Source organism: Rutidosis leptorrhynchoides, chromosome 3, assembly GCF_046630445.1.
Source record: "Rutidosis leptorrhynchoides isolate AG116_Rl617_1_P2 chromosome 3, CSIRO_AGI_Rlap_v1, whole genome shotgun sequence".
In the NCBI taxonomy this organism is placed as follows: Eukaryota; Viridiplantae; Streptophyta; class Magnoliopsida; order Asterales; family Asteraceae; genus Rutidosis; species Rutidosis leptorrhynchoides.
The window spans coordinates 115,017,904-115,025,317 of record NC_092335.1 but is presented as its reverse complement, the minus strand read 5'-3'; positions in this window follow the sequence as shown (position 1 = coordinate 115,025,317).

Below are 7,414 nucleotides of genomic sequence, written 5' to 3'. Positions count from 1 at the left end.
GTGTAACTAATGATAATTGGACTTGAGGATTTTCGTTCTAATTCGTATGTATCTTTGCCTTCGTATAGTATTCAAAGTATCAAAGTATGAAAAGTATATATATACATGTGAAAAGTATATATAAGTATGTAATGTATATGTTTTCTCATCCCACGATTTTAAAAGTATAAAAGTATTTGAAAAGTGGGGCTATGATCTCACCTTGAGTGTATGAATGTAAATTTACTTCAACAAGTAACGTGTGCAAGAACAATGCTAGTCTCGACCTAAACAAATAGGTTGTATCAATAACGATAGTCACGATTGGTCAAAGATGTTCAATTAGTCCTATGGCTCAATAAGACTCGATTATGTAGCATGTGAATCAAATTGTCAAGTTTCATGCAAGATACAAGTATAGGATCATGTTAGAAAGATTGCATAATCATTCGGTTAAGTTTGACAAAAAGTCAAACTTTGGTCGATCAAAGTCAACAAAAAAGTCAACGAGTTCGGGTCGGGTCCCGAACTATTTTTCTGTGCTAATTATTCATATATAAGCATGTTAGAACAAGTCTCATGTGAATCGGAGGTCCATAGCATGCCAAACATTTTACGTGAAATGGACTACGAAAACAGAACCTGGAACACGGCTTAGGTCGCGCCGCGACCCAGGATTGCCGCGTCGCGGCATTGGTCGTGTGCTGGTACCTGGTCAGTCTCAATTGTTCAAGTCCCAATTCAAAACTCTTTCAAGCATAAATTACAAACCGCAATCACTTAGAACTCGCATCTTATATCGTTAGAAAGCTAATTTGACAAGGAACACAACTAAACACATTTCACCAACCGAAAACATTATTTGCAATAACCAACTTTTCAAATCAAATGATCAATCAATGCACACATTTAATACTTCAATTTTTACAAGTGCACATTTATGATTCGGGCATTTAATGCATACATAGAACAAGCCGTTTTGTAGATAATCAAGCATACAATACAACTAACTACTTACTAACAATAATTCATGGCATTCAATGCATCAAATATTCATTTCAAGCTTATCAAACCCTAACCCAAATTCACCAAAATCACTAATCAAGTTTATGGAGTTTTCTCAAGCAACCTACACATCAAATTGAAGCTAGTGCTACTAGGAACACATTTAATACATGCATTTATAACATTTAACAACATTCAAGCAACCAATTCACCAAATTAAACACACCAAAGTCCATATTCAAGTTAGTTATTTCAAATAATGAAATCGAGCATATAAATCATATAATCATGTTAGACTTGAGCCATAGACACTAATTAACAACTTTATAACTTAAAAACATCAAGAACACAAAATCTAGTGATTTTAGAAAGTTACCCAAATGTAATGAAATCGGTATGGAATCGAAGAGGAAGTTGCAAGGATTCCAAATATGTAATTTGTTTTGTCAAACACTTGCTAGATCATGAGTGGATGATGAGTTCTTGTAATGAAGATTGAGAGGAATTTGAGAAGTATTGAAAGAAAAGGGAAAATGAAAATGGAAATTAATGAATGGTGGAGAAAGGGTGTTGACTAGTTGACCTAGTCACACCTTTGATCACTTTGCAACAATGGTCCCTCTAGTTTCATTCGGGTGCGTGAATTACCTAAACGAGATAATTTAAAACGCGTATTAACGAGAGATGTTATAAACCTATAACGGAGTTTAAAAATAGTATAACAGAAAAGTAAATGGAAAAAGGCGGGATGTTACATTACCTACTCCTTAAAAGAAATTTCGTCCCAAAATTTAAGTAGGCGTAGTAGTCGTTGTTTCTTCCTCGGGATGTTGCGTTTCGGAATTTGCGAATAGATGAGGATACTTCCTTTGCATTTGATCTTGTCTTTCCCAAGTAAACTCGGGTCCCCTTTTGGCGTTCCAACGGACCTTGACAATTGGAATTCGGCTTTGTTTTAACGTTTTGACGGAGGTGTCCACAATTTCAACCAGTTCCTCCACGAAATGAAGTTTGTCCTCAATAGTAAGCTCCTCGAGAGGAATGACGATATCGGGTTTGGCAAGGCACTTTTTCAAGTTAGATACATGGAAAGTAGGATGAACGGAGCTCAACTGAGGCGAAATATCTAAACGATAAGCAACGGTTCCAACACGCTCCAAGCTTTCGAAAGGACCAATATACCGCGGATTTAGCTTCCCGCGTTTCCCGAAACGGATTACCCTTTCCAAGGTGCGACTTTTAACATTACACGATCACCGACTTGAAATTCGAGGTCGTTACGTCGTTCTTTTGACGACTTCGGGCCGTCCTAAGCCTATCTCGGATTTGAACGATTTTCTCGGTTGTTTCATGAATGAGTTCGGGTCCGGTGATTTGTGTGTCACCTACTTCGGCCCAACAAAGTGGAGAACGACATTTTCGGCCATATAAAGCTTCGAATGGTGCGGCGTTAATACTCGCGTGATAACTATTATTGTAGGAGAATTCGGGGAGAGGTAAGTGCTTGTCCCAAGCTTTCCCAAAATCGACAACACAAGCTCGTAACATATCCTCCAAGGTTTGTATTGTACGTTCACTTTGCCCATCGATTTGTGGATGATAGGCGGTGCTCATATCTAAACGCGTTCCTAACGCTTCTTGTAAAGTACGCCAAAATCTAGAAACAAAACGGCCATCTAGGTCGGAGATAATCGATAAAGGTACACCATGACGGGCTACGATCTCTTTGATGTAAAGTTGTGCAATTTTCTCCATTTTGTCGGTTTCTTTCATGGCGAGAAAGTGTGCGGATTTGGTGAGACGGTCAACAATGACCCAAATAGTATCATAACCGCCCGACGTTTTCGGTAGCTTGGTGATAAAATCCATCGTTATCCTTTTCCACTTCCATTGCGGGATTTCGGGTTGTTGAAGTAGTCCGGACGATCTTTGATGTTCGGCTTTGACTTTGGAGCAAGTTAGGCACTTTCCAACATAAGTAGCAATGTCCTTTTTAATGTTCGGCCACCAATATTGTTCTTTAAGGTCATGGTACATCTTATTGGCACCGGGGTGAATCGAGTATCGTGACTTATGGGCTTTGTCTAAAATAAGGCTTCGCAAGTCCCCGTAACTAGGCACCCAAATTCTTCCGGCGAAATATCGGAGTCCGGTTTCTTTAACTTCGAATCGAGAGGTGAGGACGTTCAAGTGTTCGAGGGAGATGTTTTCATCCTTGAGAGCCTCGTCTTGGGCTACACGAATTTAACTATTGAGGTTGGTGTGAATGGTGATGTTTAAAGCTCGGACACAAAGAGGCACTGCTCTCTCCTTTCGACTTAAGGTATCGGCTACTACGTTCGCCTTCCCGGGATGGTAACGAAGCTCACAATCATAATCGTTTAAAGTTTTAATCCACCTTCGTTGTCTCATGTTTAGTTGCTTTTGATCAAAGATGTGTTGAAGGCTTTTGTGATTGGTGAAGATGGTACTTTTGGTTCCATAAAGATAATGTCTCCACATTTTAAGTGCGAAGACAACGGCTCCGAGTTCGAGATCATGTGTCGTGTAGTTTCGTTCATGAATTTTGAGTTGTCGAGAGGCATAAGCAATGACTTTCTTTCGTTGCATCAATACACACCCAAAACCATGTTTCGAGGCATTGCAATATACAACAAAATCGTCATTGCCTTCGGGAAGTGACAAGATAGGAGCGGTGGTTAGCTTTGTTTTCAAGAATTGAAATGCGGATTCTTGTTCGGTTGCCCAAATGAATTTCTTTCCCTTGTGAGTTAACGCGGTTAGAGGACGAGCAACCAAAGAGAAATCCTTGATAAATCTACGGTAATATCCGGCGAGACCCAAAAATTGATGAATGTGAGTAGGAGTAGTAGGAGTCTCCCATTTACTAATGGCTTCGATTTTTGATGGATCGACTTTAATACCTTGATCACTTACAACATGACCAAGAAATTGAACTTCCTTCAACCAAAATTCACACTTGGAGAATTTGGCATAGAGTCGTTCGTGTCTCAAGAGTTCAAGCACAAGTCAGAGATATTGTTCGTGTTCTTCTTCGCTTTTAGAATAGACCAAGATGTCATCAATGAACACAATAACGAATTTATCGAGATACTGTTTGCACACGCGGTTCATAAGATCCATGAACACCGCCGGTGCGTTAGTGAGACCAAATGGCATTACAAGAAATTCATAACTACCATAACGAGTCCGGAAGGCGGTTTTGGAGACATCTTCCCCCTTAACCCTTAATTGATGATAACCCGAGCGGAGGTCGATTTTAGAATATACACGAGATCCTTGTAGTTGATCAAAGAGGTCATCGATGCGAGGAAGAGGATATCGGTTCTTAACCGTCAATCTATTTAGTTCACAATAATCGTTGCACATTCGTAGGGATCCGTCTTTCTTTTTAACAAACAAAATCGGAGCGCCCCATGGTCGGTCAAAGTCAACGAAAAAGTCAACGCGTTCGGGTCGGGTCCCAAACTATTTTTCTGTGCTAATTATTCATATATAAGCATGTTAGAACAAGTCTCATGTGAATCGGAGGTCCATAGCATGACAAACATTTTACGTGAAATGGACTACGAAAACAGAACCTGGAACACGGCTTAGGTCGCGCCGCGACCCAGGATTGCCGCGCCGCAACATTGGTCGTGTGCTGGTACCTGGTCAGTCTCAATTGTTCAAGTCCCAATTCAAAACTCTTTCAAGCATAAATTACAAACCGCAATCACTTAGAACTCTCATCTTATATCGTTAGAAAGCTAATTTGACAAGGAACACAACTAAACACATTTCACCAACCGAAAACATTATTTGCAATAACTGACTTTTCAAATAAAATGATCAATCAATGCACACATTTAATTCTTCAATTTTTACAAGTGCACATTTATGATTCGGGCATTTAATGCATACATAGAACACGCCGTTTTGTAGATAATCAAGCATACAGTACAACTAACTACTTACTAACAATAATTCATGGCATTCAATGCATCAAATATTCATTTCAAGCTTATCAAACCCTAACCCAAATTCACCAAAATCACTAATCAAGTTTATGGAGTTTTCTCAAGCAACCTACACATCAAATTGAAGCTAGTGCTACTAGGAACACATTTAATACATGCATCTATAACATTTAACAACATTCAAGCAACCAATTCACCAAATCAAACACACCAAAGTCCATATTCAAGTTAGTTATTTCAAATAACGAAATCGAGCATATAAATCATATAATCATGTTAGACTTGAGCCATAGACACTAATTAACAACTTTATAACTTAAAAACATCAAGAACACAAAATCTAGTGATTTTAGAAAGTTACCCAAATGTAATGAAATCGGTATGGAATCGAAGAGGAAGTTGCAAGGATTCCAAATATGTAATTTGTTTTGTCAAACACTTGCTAGATCATGAGTGGATGATGAGTTCTTGTAATGGAGATTGAGAGGAATTTGAGAAGTATTGAAAGAAAAGGGAAAATGAAAATGGAAATTAATGAATGGTGGAGAAAGGGTGTTGACTAGTTGACCTAGTCACACCTTTGATCACTTTGCAACAATGGTCCCTCTAGTTTCATTCGGGTGCGTGAATTACCTAAACGAGATAATTTAAAACGCGTATTAACGGGAGATGTTATAAACATATAACGGAGTTTAAAAATAGTATAACGGAAAAGTAAACGGAAAAAGGCGGGGTGTTACAACTACCATCATATGGTATTGCCTGATTGCGTCTGCTCTTTAATACCTTAGCACCCTGATAGAACTTCAATCCTAAAGTATCATCCTGTTCCCTACATACCAAAAGTGGACCCCCTTTATCCCTATCTACACCCAAATACTCTCCAATGAGAGTAATAAAAATACCTCCTCCTATTATTCCCCCATCCTGTATTCTGGCTACCACTTTGGACAGATAAAAACCCACACAGTAGGGGATATTGACAAAGCTTCTATTGTTTCGAATACACTTAAGGTAAAATAAGTCATGTAAGGTCATCTTCTCCTTGTTTTTACCTCTTTGTGTAATCGAATTAGCTAAAAATCTATGTATAATACGTAGCTCTGCTTTGTTAATATCTAAATAGGAGTATCTTCCTCCCAGCGAAAAGACATTATAATTTGACATACGCCTCCAAATGGCGTTCGCGTCAAAATTCCTATCTACCCGCTCCCCATGATAAATCAAATTTGTACAATTGGGTAGTAGTAATTCACCGGGAGTGTAAATCTGTAAAGCCCTGGCCATGTCCTGCATGGACATCCTATACATCCTACGGACAAGTATAAATCTAAGAAAACTTCTATTATCTAACCTATCTACATCCGCATTAAGTGAAATAGTACTCATAAGCTCAACGCACCACTCTTTATATACAGGCCTACGAATGGTGAATAAACGTTCCCAATCGGGAAAAGAATAGCCGCCATACCTTTGGATCAAATGCTGTCTAACTAAGTTAACTAGCTGGACCCTTTCCAAAGGCTCCCAATCGATTACCCTCGGCACTTCTACATTTTTCGGTATCAGTTTAAATTTGTTACTTTGATACGTCAGGTAATCTCTCCAACTTCGATCAAATCTCAAATTAGGATGCAACTATTCTTCATGAATCGTCGGGTGTGCTACTATCGGATGAATCGAAAAAATTACGTAGGCATTAACATATTCTTGCTGCGGATCATAATATGGTACGTGTTGATCAGGTTGTTGTTGTTGTTGTTCCTGTTGTTGCTCCGGTTCATATTGCATTTCTGGTTCAGGTTCTGGAGCAGGTTGTCTAGATGATGACGATGCACCATCAGTATCGGTATTTTTCTGCAAAACACATTAAACACAAAATTTATGCATCCAAACATGCATTAGTGTTAGCAAAATAACAACTTAAAACAATTACAATAACATGTTCAATCAAAATTAAACTTATACACATTTTTCACAATTTTCACAATTCTACACTTTTTCAAATAAGCATATATGAAAATGTTTACAAAGTTCATCAGCATTCAACTCAAATAACATGTTAAAACAACCATTACTAGCAATTAAGCAAGTTTCAAATGGCATTTACATCAATTTAACCAAGTTCATGAATTTTAGACCTAAAAAGTCCACTTTAATTCTCAAAAATCATGTTTAGGATCAAAGTTTGGATCATATAGCTACCTAAAGATATTACACTACTTAATTTAGCAATAATTCATGACAAAAATAGGCCATAACCTGTTTATATCAAAAAGCCCCAAATTGCTCAAGAACACAAACCCTAGATTTCTAATTTTTTTGAAGTTTTTGGCTTCAAATCATGTTAAATAGTATCAATCTAGGTTATACATGCATAATATACTAACAATTTAACTCTAATTACACTAGAAATTGACAAAATTAAATTAGGTAAAATATTGGTAATT